General features: G+C 34.0%; 1 protein-coding gene across 1 annotated transcript in view; it reads left to right on the forward strand.

The window, feature by feature from the left end:
• The first annotated feature begins 514 nt into the window (after window positions 1-514).
• LOC148312608 (tolloid-like protein 1) overlaps window positions 515-12,712 on the forward strand; it is a 54,277-nt gene continuing 42,079 nt past the window's right edge. Inside the window, exon 1 of the mRNA XM_088276015.1 lies at window positions 515-1,283. The gene's annotated coding sequence lies outside the window, so the exon portion shown is untranslated. The remainder of the gene's footprint in view (window positions 1,284-12,712) is intronic.

The following is a 12,712-nucleotide window of genomic DNA, read 5'->3' on the forward strand; positions in this document are numbered from 1 at the left end:
ACTAACAACTCTGCAGTTGTTAGTCCCACCAAAAGCATGGTGGGACTAACAACTCGCTCTGCATGTTTTGCATGTGTAGTGATAGTGTATGTGAATAGTACTAAGTGGGTGTGGTGTAGTGTTGTTCGCATGATTGTTAAATTGTAGTGTATGTCCTGACGAAGAGACGGGTACGTCTCGAAACCGGTAGACAGAAGTAGTCGGTGAGTGGTTATTTACTAACATTACTAATATCAATTAAAATGTTTGACCACAAAGTAAATGCTTTGAATATAAATAATAAATAAATATTTATTCCCTTATAACAATACGTATCATTTGTATTAAAATAGAACAGCATTTTGAAGAATTTTGTATAAAATAAAATAGAGCATGCATAGTTTTTATGTGCCTATATATAACAATACACCTCCGTAATACAAATAAACAATGAGAAGTGATTCATTTGTCTTTTTATAGCACAATTCATTATTTGAATGGTTTTCTTATTCTATGAAATGGACATTTCAGTTTTCGTTATAACGAAGTTTCATACGACGAAAAACAACACAACAAATTTTCATTATCAAGTTTGTTTACTCCCTTCGATTTCAGACGTAGGTACAACTTGATTACAATTGAAATTTGAAAAGTGGTGCTTAAAAATCTGTGATTTTAAAGATTGTGACTTTTTGGATATAAAATAACAAAAAAAAATACAAAAAAATATTGTTTTAAACAATTTACATACTTCAGTTTTGTGCCAACCCTATATACCATATTTCACTTTGTTTTAATTTTAATTTTTTTTTCTGAAAATCAATTTACTGATCAAATATATTCTTTAGTCGTTGTTTTTAAGTGCCAAATTGTGTGAAAACGTTTTATCTCTACAAATAGATTTACAAACCCGTTATTTTTAAAGTGCTGATCGTCGAATTGTGAAGGTGTTGATAATCTAATCTACCCATCAATTCTAAAAAAAACAATCAATATTTATACATAATACTTTAAATACATCGATAGTGTTGATATTATTAAATCAGAACTTCACCAAAGGAATGAATCTAGCGTGAACGTTTGAAAATCATCGTATTTGCTAAGCGGAGAGAGATTTCGTTGGAAGCTTACGTTAAGCTTCGCAAGTTAAGGAAGCCAAAGCCGCCGTGGGCTCCCACACAGACATGGTGGCTGTGGCCATTTGCTGCATCCTGGTGCTGCTCTGCGTTTTCATCGTCCTCATCATCGTGGTGGGGCAGAGCATGGGTGACGTCAAGCAGTCCACCTAGTTGGGAGACGATACTGTAAGTTCTCTTGTCTAACCCAACCGTACCTAACCCACCCTAACCTTATCCAACTTTACCGATGTATATTCATTCCATACAAAAAAATATCATTACGCATTGTATAACCTAACCTTTGTACAACAATTCATACAATTGTTAATGCAAATCGTAAATGTATTTGTTAATGTAAATGTAAACCTAACCTAACCTAACCTTTACGTTTTTAAAGGACACATTAATTTATCTAATTTAATATAAGGCCACAGTAAAAAAACATTTATTCGAACTTGACAACCCCACTTTACACCAAATTATTGTTCAAATTAATTAACAATAGTCGATTATTCTTGAATATTAGTTGACCTGATGAGGGAGTAGTTATTCTAAAACCTAACCTTTTCATTTCTAAAGGCCACATTCATTTATCTGATTTAATGTAAGGCGTCAGTAAAGAAAACCTTGACAACCTCACTATAAACCAATTTTTTGTTCAAATTAATTAACAATAGTGTATTATTTTTGTATAGTAGTTAATCTGATGAGGGAAATAGAATTTTGAGGTGATATTACAAAAATTGAACGATCAATGACAAGAAGTGTTATATCACTATACCACAAAGTTAAAAATGCTTTGAAATACAAATATTTTCAATTCACTGTGTAAATTAATCAAAATGCAATTTAAAAAAATATTAATGAATAACATTTAATATTTATTGCTAAAAGCTTCAAATATGTATGTATGTTAAACATATGTATATTATACATTCTTTCGATTACTGTTCGAATGTAGAGGACACCAAACATACGGAGATATATTATTTACATATTTTTATGTAAATAATAAATAATAAATAATAAATATGAATTTTTTTGTAAAAATGAAGTAAAATTGAACCTTCCCACTCCTGACCTGCCCCGTTCTTCGTCATAGAGTTTCCTACACTATTTTTTATTATGATCATAGTTCATTGAACGAAGTTTTTTTTTAAAATTCAGAAGTACCTCAAGGCTCAAGAGCTGGCCAATTTTATATTCAGTGTTAACTGGCGATTGAAGTTAAATAATTAATAATTAATGAATAAATTAAAAATAAATACCACAATATAATTTGAACAATACCCATAAGGGAAACATTTATTCGAAAATAGGTCAAAAATCCAGACAGAAAATCAACTAAATGCAATATTCAGTGCAAAGTTACTATTAAATATAATATATTTTACCTACCATTGCTTTTCATTTAAAAATGAAAAGCAAACTTTCTCACAGACCGCGGAAGAGCTTTTAAAAAGTTTAGCATGTTTGTATTGTTCAAATGCTCAAATGCAGTGGCTACTGATGTGCTATTCTACATTTCACGTTCAACAAAGGATCTATGGTTTCATCGTATACCTAATTTCACATATGATACGAGTACAAATGACCACATTTCACACCCAGCGTATTCAATGGTTTCCTGAGTATATTATGAAATGTACATAAATGGATGATGCTAGGCTTCTAACTTTAATCTTAATATACAGATATATAATTCAATAATAATGCATGAACAGTTTGTGAGCAAATGTACGAAAATTAATATCATTAATTGATTCGGCAGTCATTTTGTGGTAAAATCAATCCATTTTTATTTAAGTTTTATTTGGTAAATACCACTATTTCTTTTTAAAAAATTAACTATTTCTTGAAAAACGGTGTTGAAAATGCATCAAAACACGTATCACAACAGGTTTTAAGAAATAGTGGTATTTAATTAGTAAAAATTAAAAAAATATATTAAATTTCCTTTTAAAAAGTAGTTTATTCGTATGTATTTTTAAATAAATAATCCAGGAAACTGTTTCAATCAAAGTACTAAATGATTTCAGGTTTTTTATTGTAACTAAAAAAGTTTTTTCGTTTTAAAAACATTATTTTTAACGATTACAAAGCAGTCTCACTACTTATCTGAAAAGAAATATGTCAAAACCAGAACATTTTCCAGGATATTTCGTGATATGGGACTCAGTACATGTCAAAATATGGAACTGTTACGTTTGTCGATGTTCTGAAGCGATATAAATCTTAAGCAAAAAAAATAAAACTTTGTTTTTGAAGGTAAATCGTTGAGAGAACTGTTGTGCGGCTATTTGAATTGTTTATTTTCATATCAAGTAAATTTAGAGGAGAAATATAGGATGTTTTTAATTTTTTTGAAGATTTAAGACGAATTTAGAATAAGGAAAACTTACCTGCATCGAAACACTGACAGTTTTACTGGGCCATACAATTTGTTCCGCTGTGTTAAACTGGAATCCGAAGGCGTTGAAAAGTGGGATACATTTCTCTCCTCATAACAAAATTTCGCGTTGGCTAAATCGAAACCAAGTAGGAAATGCGCGTTTGCCAAAATGCTTAGAAAACGATAAACATTTGCAAAGCGGAACGTGAATGCGATATTACGGATGAAAATATTAAATTATTGGCATGAAAGTGAATTTGGATGAGTAATTTTCATGGAATAATGGAGATAATTGATAAATAATAAGTAATAAATTATATTTTACAGAAAAAAAATATTCCATGATGTTAAATATCTGTGAACATTATGCATTATTTTATAGATTTACTTTTTTACCAGATATATTCATAGACTTGTTCACAAATCTGACTTTTCTCTTCTGAAGAGTTATTTTTACAATTTGACATCTTAATGTAAAAATTATTCGGGGTTCGGACCTTGCATACAAAAAAAGAGTCCCTGCTAAATAAAAGCTCTTTTATCCAATATAAATGACTGTTAAATAAAAGCTTTTTTATCCAACATAAATGACCGTTAAATACAAGTTAACAAAAGCTTTTTTATCCAACATAAATGACTGTTATGAACATGTCATGATATTGATCAATATATCTAGGAGTTCCGAAAATTTGTGAAGTGTGGTTATCAATCATTGATAGAATGGCGAATTTCGCACTTGTATAAAGTGATCACTTAGCTAGCCTATGGCAGATTATAAGCCCTGTAAAAACCCAGACTTCCGTATTCTTCTTCATCCTTGTTGAGATGTTAAAAAAAAATCATTTCTTTTATACGATATTCCTTCTACAACTTTTACGCTTACTAAAAAGAAACAAATTTTGATGGTTTATACTCGTAATATATAAAAGGACTCGTCCAATTTAGATCCCTCTTTTCTCGGAGTTATCAAAGTTTGAAACTGTAACCGAGCACTGATCAAACGGACATCAAACACTCCATCTGGGTATGTTTACACACTGAACAACCTAATCCGAAAGCCGAGGTAATATTTCCTAGAAATTATAAACCATGTATGTATGTATTTTGTGAGTTTGGTCTACACGGATGCTGGCTTGGATAGAGCACATACAAGAACACGCATAATATGTGCTGATATTGTATGCATGCATGAATCATTTGGGTCAGATTAATCCTGTGTGTCATTAAGGACTGCCAGTTGCGATCACTGTCAGTAGAATGCTTTGGGAGATTATCTAACATTACTCATAACTCATATTTACGTATAACCTGTAGTGGAATTGATTCACGTAACAAAAAATACAAACATTTTGAATTGATTGCACCAAATACGAGATTAAACTTCTAGGGGCATATATAAATATACATCTTTCACTCCTTTCAACAACGAAAATCGTCAATTTTCAGTTGGGCCGGTTTTCGGAATGCCCAGATTATGTACTATATCCCAGCAAAAGCGGCATATTTTTAACTTAATATTTACCCGCTACAGGGCAAGTGTTGTTTTAACATTTTGAAGAAAAGGTATTGTTTAATTATTTTTTTTAAACATACTAAATATTTTTCAAATGGAGAAAAAGCAGTTCAATAAATGGCTTTATATTAATTTTTAAAATATTTTATTACATTTTTAAACTTTAGAAACTATCTCCTGAAAAATCAAGTTTTTTGATATATGAAGTTGTCGAAAGGAATGTGGGACATGTCTTTAACATTTTGGGTGTGTATAAATCCTTGGTCACAAATCCGTATTTCTCCACTCAGGAGTTATTTTGCCATCCATAAATGCTGTCGTGATCTCAAACACGAACCGATATTAGATTTATGATAAATATATGAGTTGAGAAAATTTACTGGTGTTGACAGCCACACAACTAAGTATTTATTAGTCGATGAATAATTGAATGAAAAGTTTGAAAGTCTGAATGTTTGTGTGATGTAGGCAGAGGAATAGAACGTCACACTAATCTGTCATTGCAAACAATCCTCGCCACTTCACATTCATACATCTCCGCATACATTCAATTCAAACCCTTATCCGCACCCCAATGGTGCATAGGGCACTGCATTATATAAACACAGTGTTATCTTGATCGTTAACACGAAGGAAAGGTGATCAGCCCTCCGCTTCAGGTACCAGTCCAGGGTAATATTGAATAAATATTAGAGTGAAAAAATCACTCAGGTATATTTATTGGACCCCCTCTGGAAATCGAAACTGGGACCTCCAGAACGGTAGCCGAGCGTGCTGACCATTACCACTACGGAGGCGGCCAAAACATACTCCTCATACATACCTACCGATTATTCCGACTCCTGACCTGACCTCTTTCTAGTATTTGAAATACTGGATCAAGTATTTCAAACACTTTTCTTTTTAAAAGTTTTCCTCTCTCCTCTGCTTCTATAAAATTTGAAGCTTAGATATGAAAATAAATACATTTGTTTTGTTAGCCTTCTAACTTATATGGTTATATTATTTTTTTGATATCTCAACATAGATGAAGAAAAATATGGAAGTCTGCATAAAAATATTGAAGTACAGAGCTTACGACCGTCATATAAAAAATAACTCCCATTATTGGAGATAATCCAGATTTGTCAACAAGTATTTGGACACACTCTAAATGTTAGTTTTTTTTTCTATCTGGAATTAAATTAATATATAGTCATTTCAAGTGAAAATTGTTAAAATATTTTCACTGAAAACAGTGAATAAATTATTTACGCAGTTGCGGAAAAGAATTATTTAGGCCGCTTTACCTTTCCTTTAAAGAATTTCTGACGAATGCCATTTTGCAATGTAAACACAGTGTGTTTATTTTCTTTATGTTGAGGCGAAGTATTCAGGGGAGCGCGTGCCAGATGTCTTACGTACATTCGTATCGACCTACAGAAATATGCATCCACGAGCAGAAGCCAAATGTGTGTTTACCTTAGCCAAGTACTCATTACTAGAGTCGTTAAGTTATTCGTGTAAGATCGATTCAATTTAATCATTTTTAATGGGTACACTGAAAAACTGCTGAAGTTAACAAAGTAAGCACTGTTATTTACGGAATGTTGACCTTATATTTTTTTAAAGTAAACGAGTTAAACTTAAAATAGAAAATAGTAATCCGTATTTCGTCAAGTGGATTAAAATAAATTTTTACTTTATTGTTAAAGTATACTCAAAATTACAAATTATACTAGGATTAAAAATAATAAAAAACATAAAACATCAAGTGTTTTTTTAGAGGTATACAAATTCAAATTTCCCGCATTACACTGATGGTGGCATCCGCATGTTGCGCCATCTTGTTGAAACTACAGTTCTGTTACATCAATACCATTCAAGTGAAGTACGAAGAAGTCTGTTATCATGGTTTTTTGGTGCTCTCCATTGACCATGAGATGGCTGGTCTTAAATATAGAAATATGGGCTACTGATTCCTGCACATAAAGCACACCAAACAGTGACTTTTAATGGATGTGAGGGCGTCTCGAAGGCTTCTGGGTTTTCTACATACCAAATTCGACAATTCTTCTTATTGGCATAGCCATTTAACTATGATTAAGAAATAAAGACGCCATGCTATTATGAACCGAAGAGCCTTTAATTAAACGTTAATAAGTGAAATTCGATATTCATCGTTAGCGAAAATACCGCATTTTTTTAATGACGAGGAATTTCAGCCGATTATTTTTTGAGAGAATATTTCTTTAATGCTGGCTTCGAAATATTTAGATTTTTCCTCTTTAGTACGCAATAGGCATGTGAATACACCTAAAAGAAATAGATTTATTCAAATCGTAAAATTGTATTAACATCCGAGTGCAGTCGTAAAATACTTTTATATCGACATTTTAAAAGAGCTTGATTGAATATCTCTCGAAACTGGTACTTAAATATTCCGTCGAAAACTATAATGTTTATGAATGGATGTAGGAATATTGTGATGAACAGTTCCCTTCTAAGTTTGGTAAGTAGGTACTCATGCCAATTTTAATTCCAAAATCAACTCATTAAAGCTTTAGTGTTTACTTGACATATATTTCAGGTACTTAAATGTAAATGCATTCGATTATATTTTCGTGAAAGGAAAATATACCTTAGTAATAAAATATTTAATAGAAAAACGTAAATAAGCATAAAGTAGAAGAATCTCAAAGAGTGAAAGGACATTTTCAAAAGAAATAACCCGCAAAGCCTCTTTTTTAAGAGTCTTGTCTGCAGGTAGTAAGGATAGGGAAGGTAAATGTGAAAAATACATCACTAACACCTAGACCAATTGAATAAATATATTTCTTGAATTTACATCATATGAAAATGATTATGTATTTTCTTTTAATTTTTTGACATCTCATCAAAGATGAAGAAGAATATGGAAGTCTGGGCATTTACGGGGCTGACGACCGTCATTAGCTGGTTTAAGTGATCACTTTACACACGTGTAACATTCACCAATTCTACCCATTATTGACAACCACACTACTCAAATTCTTGGAAGTTCTGTATATATGAACCAATTTAGAAACCTTGTTCTTGAATCACTAGAACTTCACTAGAGACATCTATTGGTGAGATGTAAAGAATCTTTTTACTAAGCAGAAACTCTTATATTAGTATGTATGTATCTTATAGATGTCAAAAAATAATATGAAAATAACTCCTGTAATTGGAGATAATCCAGATTTTGTGAACAAATATTTGGACACACTCGAAATGTTGTAAATGTATTTTCTTAACATAAAATTCATTAATATGTTTCAATCATAGATATGAATTAAATATTTTCATTCGATTTCAGCTTATTAGGCGTCAATTTAACACCAAATGTATAAAAAAATAACCAAATTGTCTTCAGCAAATATACGTTATATTAGGCGTAAAAATCTGTGTGTTTTGAAAAAAAAATCATTAATGAATTGTATTTTTTTAAACAGTAAAGCATGGTCACTTGCAATGTACATCTTATATCTTGTGACATTTAATTTACATAAGTTTGAGATATAACGTGAGACTTGAATGATTTTTGGGAGATAATTTTTGTATGAGATTAACACATAAATGCTTATTAAGTTCTCGATGTACTGGTATATTTTCTAGGACCCTGTTATCCTAAGTAAATCAACGAAAGACAGGCAAACCTTCGATCAGCAAGCTTATCAGCTATCGTCAGACTATCGAAGCCCAAACATTGTCCTAATATAAATTTTAGTGAGAGGGCGTGGAACAACTTATCCTCGAATCTCAGAACTATCCACAGCCAGTATTCTGCTGAATTTAGACCTAAACTCATGACCCTCATTCTCTTATCCGAAGTAACCAGAATAAATCTAAATTTTCACCGTATTGCATTGTATAACTATCTATAAGTTTTTTTTATTTTTATTTATTTGTATACATTTATTTAAATCACAATTTATACATATTTAGAACTTTTTTTTGCAGAGACCCACCAAGCCACCTTGTGTGTCTTGTCGGTGGAGTTCTTTTTTAATACATTTTTATTATTTTTTGACATCTCATCAAAGATGAAGAAGAATATGGAAGCCTAGGCATTTACGGGGCTGACGACCGTCATCGGCTGGTTTAAGTGATCACTTTACACACGTGTAACATTCACCAATTCTACCCATTATTGACAACCACACTACTCAAATTCTTGGAAGTTCTATATATATATGAACCAATTAAGAAACCTTGTTCTTGAATCACTAGAACTTCACTAGAGACATCTATTGGTGAGATGTAAATACATTACATGTACATTTTTATTGTTTATAACGATTTTAACCTAATATAGACACAAAAAAGAGAACAAAATTAAGAATATAAACATTTTACAATTTTCATAAAATTAACTCTTTCTAAAATTAACCCATTCCTTTATTTTTCCTTTGTTCCATATTTTATTTTGATCTCTAACATCCGTCGGCAACAAATAAAAAATGTTTGGAACGATATATTGCAGTGTTCGACTCCCATATTTATTATTAATTCTTGGGACAATCAAACCTTCGTTGTGTGTTAATCGTGTATCATGGTTATGTACCAAAGGATTTCGATAATATCTAATTGAAAAATGTAACAATCGTACATTGTAAAGCGCTCTTCACGTGAATTTTCACAAATACGGCGCCATGTAAATTAACAACCATTATTATTATTGAGAATCTAGATTTTTCTAGACAAAAAATATTTGAGATTAGGTAACTGACGTATAACCTTCTTAACATAAATGATTTAAATTCTCTTCTTTGCGTACTTTTAGAGTACATTAGAAACTGCGAGTAGGTAATTTAATCTCAGTCAGTTAGTAGAAACGGTATGAAGGAAGTGAATACAGCTGTACCTTTGACTCTGTTCGCTGTAAATCATCTAAACTTTGCGTCATCCCCTTCCGGTAAGGGCTCCTGTCGAGCTTACAACTTCGCAGAATTAATTTCAGAACGTTTTACATAAAATCATTTCAGGCCTCGAAACTGAATCGCGCATGAATTTTCGTGTTATTTTTAGGAATTATTTATTTATTTCCTTTTCGGGATACTTCTGAGTAAACATGTCTTTTTCCCTGATAATAAATTAAATATTTGGGATTTAAAATTGATAATTATTATCTCTTTTTTAAACCGCCTCAAGGCAAGGACAATGGCTAAAACACTCTCCTTATTCTGAGAATCTTTTGGAAGTTGGATTTACGAGCTACTGTTAATCTGTACGAGTATTGACACAAAATTATTTCAATTAATTTTATTTTGATGTAGTAAAATTGAATTGAAAGTAGTATATTTCAAAATAAATTATATGAAATGAGTACATTTATTATAAATCCCTTATAATGTTATCTCCTAATAAAAAGACGATTCAAACATTTGCTTCAATTAAAAGCTAAAATAGCTAAAATAACAAAAAGTTTAATATTTGGATGATTAAATACTAATTTGTAAGTAAAAAATTAAATTTCGTAAAACTAATAAGCGGCTCGCTGCCTCCAAAAATGGGAACCAATTTCTGAAAGAGTTTTACGCGCAACTTTCAAAACCACAGATAGCTCTGTAACCATACTCCAATGCTATGCCCCCACAGAAGATGCCGACGATCACGTTAAAGATGCTTTTTACGACTCTCTGCACTCCGCAATATCCTCGGTCCCGAAAAGGGACCGCGTCATTGTAATGGGAGACCTTAACGCAAGAGTCGGCACCAACGTAGCACTCGGTCCAACAGTGATGGGTAGCCACGGCCTCGGTTGCATTAACGATAACGGTGAGCGGCTCATCGAACTCGCAACCTTAAATGAGCTCTTAATAGGTGGTACAATTTTTCCTCACAAAAATATCCACAAGTATACTTGGACTTCTCCCGATGGCAATACAAAAACGCAGATTGACCATTTTCTTTACACTGCAGCCCATCGTAGAGAACTCCTAGACGTCCGCACATACAGAGGCGCCGATATCTATAGTGATCATGAGCTACTCACAGGCAAAATAAGGCTGAAATTAAACCGCACTGCCAAGCCAAAGAAGAGGAGTCAGGTCAACATTGATAAGCTGAAGGAGACAATGTCCTGGCTTAACTATGATATCGCCGTCAGGGAGGGACTCGAGCAGCAACATTCCGATGATAATGACCCTATCGAAAGCACATGGCATAACATCAAAACAGCCATAGTTACGTCAGCTCAAAGGGTTCTCGGAATGAAGCCGTCAAATCGACCCAAATGGATGTCGGATGAAACGTGGGAACTAATAGAAGAAAGGGCCAACATAAAACTCTTAAAAGATGCGGAAACTGACCAGGGTAAGCTCGAAAGTCTCCGAGCGCAATATAAATGGAAGCACCTGGCTGTCAAAAGATCCGCAAGGCGGGATAAACGCCGTTCCCTGGACACACAAATAGCAGCAGCCGAACAAGCAGCCCGTAGAGGTGATACTTCTAAGCTTTTTAAGATTACGCACCAAATCTGTGGTAAGCGGCCCCCGACCGCAGGCCCAGTTCGTGGCTCGAGCGGCCAAATCGAGTCTGAGCCCGAATGCGTGAAAAGCATATGGAGAGATCACTTCTGCCGCGTGCTAAATCGTCCACCCCCCTTAGACCCCCTTCATGTGCCCTCAGTTTCTGCCCAACTGAACATTCCGCGAGCACACGATATTTCGCAAAGCACTCCAACGCATACTGAAATCATATCAGCTATTAAAAAGCTGAAAAACGGAAAAGCGCCTGGTGTCGATGAAATACATCCGGAATACGTCAAGAGTGGCATGGACGCTCTCCTCGACCCCCTGTATCACCTACTTTCAAAGGTATGGGAAGAGGAAAGGTGCCCGAAGGATTGGGTAAACGGGGAAGTTATAGCCCTCCACAAAAAGGGTGATCCGCTGTTGTGTGATAACTACCGTGGCATTACTCTTTTAAGCGTTCCTGGAAAAATTCTGGCACAAATAATTTTGGCAAGAATCCAAAAACCAATAATGCGAGTCCTCAGAGAGAACCAAGCGGGCTTTCTACCAGGCAGGGCGTGCGCTGACCATATACATAACTTACGATGCCTGTTACAGCAAAGTAACGAATGGAACTGCGCCCTTGCCTGCTGTTTTGTAGACTACGAAAAAGCTTTCGACAGCCCGCATAGGTCTTCTCTTTGGAATATCATAGAAGCATATGGAGTTCCTGTCAAAATTGTGGCCATTATCAGGGCGCTTCACACTAACAGCGAATGCTGCGTTAGAATAGATGATGTGTGCAGTGAACCATTTGAGGTCTCTACTGGGGTGAAGCAAGGCTGTGTACTAGCCCCATTTCTCTTCATCATCATGTTTGACTTCATCCTACGAATGTCAATTCCACCGGATCGAGGAATTGCAGTGAGTCCTGCTCAGAAATTATGCGATTTAGAATATGCGGACGATGCAGTTCTAATAGATACATCGATCGGAGCCCTGCAAGATATAATTGACTCCCTCCAAATAAACTCCGCTCGGTTAGGCCTAAGAGTGAACGCCAAAAAGACCAATGTCATGTGCAACTCAGCCTGTCCGGACCGAGATCAACATCTTACTTGTGAGGGACGAGCGCTCGTTCGAGTCGACACCTTCAGATACCTTGGAACACTCATGGTGGAGGATGGTAGTGTCCAGAAGGAACTGAATGTACGGCTCGGAATGGCAGGAGCCATATTCAATAAAATGCGCA

The sequence above is a fragment of the Brachycentrus maculatus genome, unplaced genomic scaffold (assembly GCF_059751285.1).
Source record: "Brachycentrus maculatus isolate JH-2025_06_01 unplaced genomic scaffold, ASM5975128v1 h1tg000037l, whole genome shotgun sequence".
Classification (NCBI taxonomy): domain Eukaryota; kingdom Metazoa; phylum Arthropoda; class Insecta; order Trichoptera; family Brachycentridae; genus Brachycentrus; species Brachycentrus maculatus.